Consider the following 7,384-nt stretch of genomic DNA (forward strand, 5'->3'; position numbering starts at 1 on the left):
ATCCACAGAAATGGGAACAGGGCCAACGTGTTTGGGCACGAACCTGGGCGAGATCACAGTGGATACTTTCGACAGTGAGGGAACAACAGGGATCAAAGATGGTCACATTAGATACGCAGCAGGAGGTTCAACGAAGAAATTTTGACCAAGTACGACGACAGGAAATGTACCAACAGAAAGAATGAGTGGCCAACCGACCAAACAAGATCGAGAGCCAAACAACGTGGTACCGGGGCCATCTGGTGTTGTGCTGCAAAGACAGGAGCTCCCGAGTCGGCGGCAAGCAATGGTCGGCAGGTGGTGAAAGCCCCAGCCCTAGAGACTAAACTCCTAAAGTCGAGCCGACAACGCAGAGCCCCTGTGCGCCTCAATCTGTAGGGGGACAATAAGGTATCTTCAGCTGTAATCCCAGCTGAGATTCCTGGACTCTAGGCATATGACATGTACGTCACGGACATCCTATAAATAACCCCGTGGAGCGAGCAATAAACGCTCCATTTCTATGTTCACCATGTTATTGTTTTCTGTGCCAGGTTGCGGCGTGTCAGTATCCACTTGGAACGAATTCTGAGAATGGCCTCGGTTTAGAGATATGCGCCGTCAAACGCGCGGTAAAAATGCAGTGTTGTTCCACTTATGAAAGAAGACGTATTACGTATGTATGTCATACGTATGTATGTATGTATGTATGTATGTATGTATGTATGTATGTATGTATGTATGTATGTATGTATGTATGTATGTATGTATGTATGTATGTATGTATGTATGTATGTATGTACGTACGTACGTACGTACGTATGTATGTATGTATGTATGTATGCGTGTATGTATGCGTGTATGCATGTATGTATGTATGTATGTATGTATGTATGTATGTATTGACATACACAAGTAATTGTCGGAAACTTTGAAAATTAATATCGCAAAACTGGTGCAGTCCTGAAAATTTGTTCCAAGGGTACACGCCTTGCGAAGTCGCCGACAACTATCGGTAAATTGCAATGTGTGCCGTAAAGTAATTAATAAAAATAATTAGTGTAAATGTTAAATATTCGATTAAGTATTTTGCGTTCTCGTAGAAGAAACGGCCGCCTTATCGAGTAACTTAGCTGAAAGGTTAGAATTGTGGTATCTCCCACAGACAATCTTTAAAAATACCGCGCAGCTAAAAACACACACCTGTTTATAAAGCAGCAGTATTCACCTTTTCCTTCGGTTTTGAATTCACTTCATCATTCACATTTCCCATCACCATCATGCTGGTTCAACTTGCTTGTATGTTAAATAACTACACTCGCCAACTAGAAGGAAACTATTCAATTCACACCCCTCGCTCTTGAATAAAAATACAATCAATCCTCTTAACATATTTAGCATTGAGATAAAAGTGGCACTTACGACCATAATGCGAGGCATTGGCTTGTTAGCTGGCGCACTATTATATGCTGTAGGTTACGTACTGTTTTGCCTGGTGCCGGTTGGAGTGAACATTGGCAGATACGCGTGTGCAGTCAGCATTGCAGTAGAGAAGGAAACTTTCTGCAATGTCGACTCTAGTTCATGTCGTCTACGTCTGTGGAGGTGACATTGCCTGTCGACGTAAATCTGGAACGCGTAAATATGATGGTCAGGCCACCGCTGCAGAAAGCCTGCAATTAATTTCTTTTATTTAAATTAGAAGTAAAATTCGTGTCATAGTCTGAAGCGGTCACCAAATGTTTACAAGAGTGAACGAAAGTGCAAATTAGCGATCTAGATTGAAACAACGACGTTACAACTCCGCCAACTCATTGCATCTTGCCCGTATATAGTGTGTCAATCTCCGTCTCCGAATACAAGGTTAAACTCGTGCAGCATTTGGTCCTTTCGAAAACCGTCTATTGTTTGCAAAGCATGTTATCATCCTGCAGGCAATGACAACTGGGACACGTAGCCACCGCGGTGCGCGAACAGTTTATTCTAGGCATTTTCCAAAGACCTAATTACAAACGATAACGCATTCGCTACCATGCACTCTCCCTCGAGAACCTCGCACCACTCTTTGTTTGTGTATTTCATGAAAGAACATTCTGTCAAATGGTTCTCGCCTAGCTTTCGTGTTTCTTTATTTGCTTTCGCGAAAGGAAGTGTGTTACACTTTGCTTCATAACTGTAACTAACCTGCGTAAGATGAGTAGATCGATAACTGCGGCGCAGTTGCGTTTCCGAAATCAGCTGGCTCGATCGATTGTACAGCGTTTCCTGGGTTTCCTTTACCTTTAGTGCGGTAAATACGTGCCCTGGAATTTTCAACATTTCCCCTTCGGCGATCTGTCGAACTCAATGAGCAGCGTTTTCAAAAAAAAATTTGAAATTTCAGAAGGCCGCTCGAATTTCAACAACTTTCACTTAGCAACTTCCTGAAGGTATGCCCTTAAAAAACATCCGTATTCACTGCAGTTAGTCGAATGTCCTTGCTGAATTATAGCAGAATTTTCTTCAGATACAAAACACTGCTATAACGCAGAAGGTAAGTTATGAATAAGTGCCCTAAATACGCATGTATTTGAAAGGCGTACCATCTTTACATTGGCAACTGAAAGTTATCGAAATTCAAGCGGCCTTCTTTGTGCGTGTGTGTGTGTGTGTTACACCCAAATGACTTACGCTGGTGCATTGCGGTGAAATTTGATTGATGGCCGCAGGGGCAATTTCCAATTTTCCTGTGTATGCGATGGGTTCTATTCTGCAGTCGTTTTGATGTCCGCTGGTGGCGCTAATATCCGCCGGTGACCATCTCAGGAATCTTGAGGTGTTTTCGAAATAGAAAGAAAGTATCATTACTGAACAGCGAAACGCATAGCGCGGATTTTCGTCAGCGGAATCCAGACATGGGTATCACCTTTCAACTAGTCCGCTGATGCTAACACCGTGCAATTAGAGTACGGTTGCGCCACTACCTGATTTTATACGCTTATGCTATGCTTCGATGGGTACGCCGCCACGCTCTGCTGCGTACCCGTCAGCTAGCACCGAAGTGAAAGGTTTAAAGAAGTCAGGGGCTAAGTAAAGAAAGGCTGGTGTTGAAGCGGAATCAACATTCACATCAAGAAAAGTAGGGCATGAAAGAGAAGAAACAAGAAGACTGGTTTTCACCAACGAGGGCTGTATGCTTCACAACCAGGAAGTGCCACTTCCACAAATAAAGACGACATGAACTAGAGTCGACCCTGCAAAAAGCTCCCTTCATCTTCTGAAATGCAGATTGCTCAAGCGCGTCAACCACTGTTTCGCTCCAGCTGCTACCAAATAAAACAGTACGAGACGTCCTGCATAATTCTGCGCCAGCTAACAAGTCCATGCATCGCATTATGGTGAGAAGTGCAACTTTTATCTCAGTCCTAATTTTGCTGAAGGGACTGTTCGTATTTTTATTCAAGAGCGAGGCCTGTCTATCGAACCATTTTCTTCAAGGGGCCGATTGTAACTTGACATACAAGCAAGCGATCCAGCACGGCGGTGATCCGAAGTGTGAAAGAAAACTTGCGATGTAGTAAGTTCACAGTCGTCCTTTCTATTTGAACATTTTTGCACTTTCTTTCACTTTCGTAAAGATTTGAAGACTACTTGAGTACAAGACTATGATTTTATTTCTAGTTTAAATAAAGCACATTCATTGCTGGTTTTCTTCAGCGGTTGCCTACCAATTATATTTCTTCGTTTCAGATTTATATCTATAAAAATATGGGACTAGGCGTTGAGCTTAAGCTCCCTCTTGGGCAATAAGGGAAAGCTTATTTAATGCAGCCGGCTCTTTCGGGCGCATGTAGTGAGATCAGGTGCACTGGAAGCGAACTACCAGCAATAAGATCAACCGTCTAGTCGCGGCTTTCTTCGATAGCGCTTAGAAAGTTCAGTGAAAGTCAGTGAAAGGAGCATCGAAAATTTGGCTCTCTAAAGTGTACGAGGCATTCGGGATTTTTTTTTCCACGCTTCTTGCAGAAGCATCTTGACCCCTGCCCCCCCCCACCCCACCCCCACCCTCCGCTCCCCTCAGTCGGCACTCGCTCATTTTAGGGCTATTTTCGTCACGCAGCAACCTACTCCGACTCGGGTTGAGCCCCCGGCTCAGAAAGATGGCGCTGGCGCTCCTCCTGTACCGGCCACCGAAGAGAGGAAACCTGACGAGTGAGTCAACCCAGAAAACTTGTTCCGATCAAACACACTGCAGAAATAAGGAAGGAAGATTCGCACGATTCGCACAAAAATAGAAATATGTGTCAGGTGTGCACGCAAGTACCCCTCACGATCAAAATTAATCCCGAGCTCCTCATAACCCACTCTGTAGGTAAAGGAAGCTAAGCCCCATATAATTTAACTTGTATTTGTTCGAAAAGATGTGTTTCTATATTGTTTGTTCCTATAGGCACAGCATCATTAGGTGGTAAGTTTGCACTCATCTGTACTGTGTTACCTGGCTGGTGTATTGTGCAAGCTGAGAAACACATTCTCGCAAACAATGTTAGCCTGCTCGCTCGATTTACCGATCTGGAGTAACTCATTGACTAATCGAATGACTGCCAACATAGTCGGACTCGTCTAAACGACCGAGCGAATCAGCTACATACATTCACCCCGTCCGCCATCTCTCCACCGGCAAGCAGCGTCTTCCTGGTGTCCGCGGTGGCCTGCATCGTAATCATCGCGGGCCTCGTCCTGGCACTGGTGGGCATCATCCTCGGAATGTCCGTGCCGGCCGCCGAACACGGCTGCCCGCCGCTCGACAAGCCGCTTGCGGAGGGCAACGTCATGGTGCGTCAGTGGCGGTCAAGTATACCACGCGTTTCAGCAGCACCACCTAGATAACGCAAGGCCTGTTCACTACGTCATGCTATACTGGCCCAGAATTTTCCCTGCCAAAGGTGGCATGACGCAAGCGGTGACGTCACAATCACTGTTGCCTACTCGGGTGCAGCCCCGTTAGATTCTATGGCAGTCGGGCCACTAGCATGACGTCAAGGGTCGGAGTGAAAAGGCCTTGTGCTGTCTGGGTGGTGTCGGTTTCAGTCGCTCGCGACGCGCGCCCCGACACACGAATAGAGAACTGCGGCGTCACACGCCTGTTTCCTCCTGTCTTGTGTCACGCGACTCGTTAGTATTGTGTATCAATATTCGGATCACATGACGACTCGTTATTGCCATCGGATCAAGAGGCAAATGGTCGGCAGTGGACGTGCGAGAACAGAATATATATATATATATATATATATATATATATATATATGTATGTATATATATTGTCACGTGGTAGTGACGGTGAAGAAAGCAGCACTACGGTGGAATACAAAACTAGCTTTTATTGGGCGAACCTGTGCCCACAAAAACAGGCTACACTTATAGCACAACGATAGCGGCGAACACGGTCGGCGATCGTCGGAAATCTCATCAGCGGGTCAAACGCGTCGGCTTTTATACAGCAGTCATCGAATGTTCCAGAGTAATCGTTGGGACCCGCATGCCTTCCACAAAGTTCTACGCCATTCGAGTCACGCGATGAAATCAGATAACACAAGGTTCGGCGACAACAGACAGCGGATAGAAGCATCGATAACTTTCCAGAAACTTCGGATACATGCAGACGCGTGCCGCGCTGTGCGATAACATTTGTTAGGCGGCGAAACGTGATTGCCCGATAAAGATAAGTACACGTGTCAATATATATATATATATATCATAAGAAGCCAGCAAACACTGACACCAAGGACAACATAGGGGAAATTACTTGTGCTTAATTAATGAAATAAGAAACGATAAATTAATGGAAGTTAAAGTGGATGAAAAAAACTTGCCGCAGGTGGGAACCGAACCCACAGTTTCCCACCTGCGGCAAGTTGTTTTTTCATCCACTTTAATTTCCATTAATTTATCGTTTCTTTAACGGAACATGAACGAGGTGTTGTAAATATCACTCAGTAATAGAAGAGAAATCGTTAGCAAGCACTAGTTATCGGGTAATACATTTTATATAACGATGCCTGCGTCAAGATAATTACGAAAATTACATCAACTGTCGCATTGTGCATACGCGAACTTTTTTGTTGTTGTTGCTGCTGCTGCTGTTTCTTTTTTACATGTGATTCTGATGTCACGAGGCTGGATTTGGCAAGTAAACCACCGGCAGCTGCATATAGGGCATGGCCGCGCGCACCGTATATTGAAAGCGATCTGCGATGCGGAAAGAAAGCGTGAACTGCTGATAGCTCCACGCGCTGTGTTCTCGCCGCTTCGTTTGCGTTGAAGCGACAGGCAGCATGAAGGTTAAGTCACTGCTACGGGCTCTATCCTGAAAGGAATCGTCTTACAACGACGGACGGACGGACGGTTTTCTCGTTAGGCAAACATAGAACTATGCTTACGCATTTAAATTTCCCAAGACAGTCCCGAAATGCACATTGTTTGGCCGAATTCCAGTCTTCCGTCGAACGGCAGTTAGCGATCCTTTCAAGTAAAAAACAAGACGGCGCATTACGTGCAATACTGCGACATTTCGAGGGTAATATATAATCATTTCACTTCGGTCAGCACGTTTCATTACCATAAAATGGGGCCAAATCGGTCGCAGCGAAGCGCCAGCTTCTACAATTCAATGCGTGCCGTCGACCGCCTATCCCCACTAAAGCAACGACGGTGGGGCCACCTGTAGCTCCTTCTCGCGGCGAATAGTGTACTTGTTCTGTTTACCTTGTAGCACCACTCAAGTTCTTTACGTTTGAAAGGTAGCCTGAAGAATCCCTCTTTGCCTACTACTATATATATATATATATATATATATATATATATATCTACGAATATACGTAGTTTCCATGTTGTATTTTTGCCGACGTTATTAAAGAAAGCCCCGGTGCTCCAATTTACAGCTTGGCAGAGCAGCTTCCGCCACAGCTTAGACATTTATTTGATGCGCACTGATTATAATCACAATAGCCACCAACACCGTGGTTCAGCGAACTCCCTACTTGGACACCCGCCTTTCACCGTATGTTATAGGCGCTTTTTGAATGATGGAATGCCGTGCGCGTTTGCGGATGCGATCGCAGGCAATCTTGTGCATCGCTGGCGAATGGGGCACTATATCGAAATTTCTTTAGGCTAGCCGATAGCTGTATTAGCTCTAATTCACTGTATACACAGCAGAAATTAAGTATCCAAGTAGACACTTCAGCGTGCATCTCTTCAGCACTTTCTTTGGCGAGTAAACGCCAGACGTAGCGGGAAAAGGTTTCTTCAGCGAGCGCTTTCGACGATCAGCGAATAAACGGCTAAAATTGCGCAAGGGCGAAATACAATGCAGCTGCACTATACAAGAACGTTTGTAGGTCCATTTCGTCGCAACGCCGAGGCC

This window comes from Dermacentor andersoni, chromosome 5 (assembly GCF_023375885.2).
Source record: "Dermacentor andersoni chromosome 5, qqDerAnde1_hic_scaffold, whole genome shotgun sequence".
Classification (NCBI taxonomy): domain Eukaryota; kingdom Metazoa; phylum Arthropoda; class Arachnida; order Ixodida; family Ixodidae; genus Dermacentor; species Dermacentor andersoni.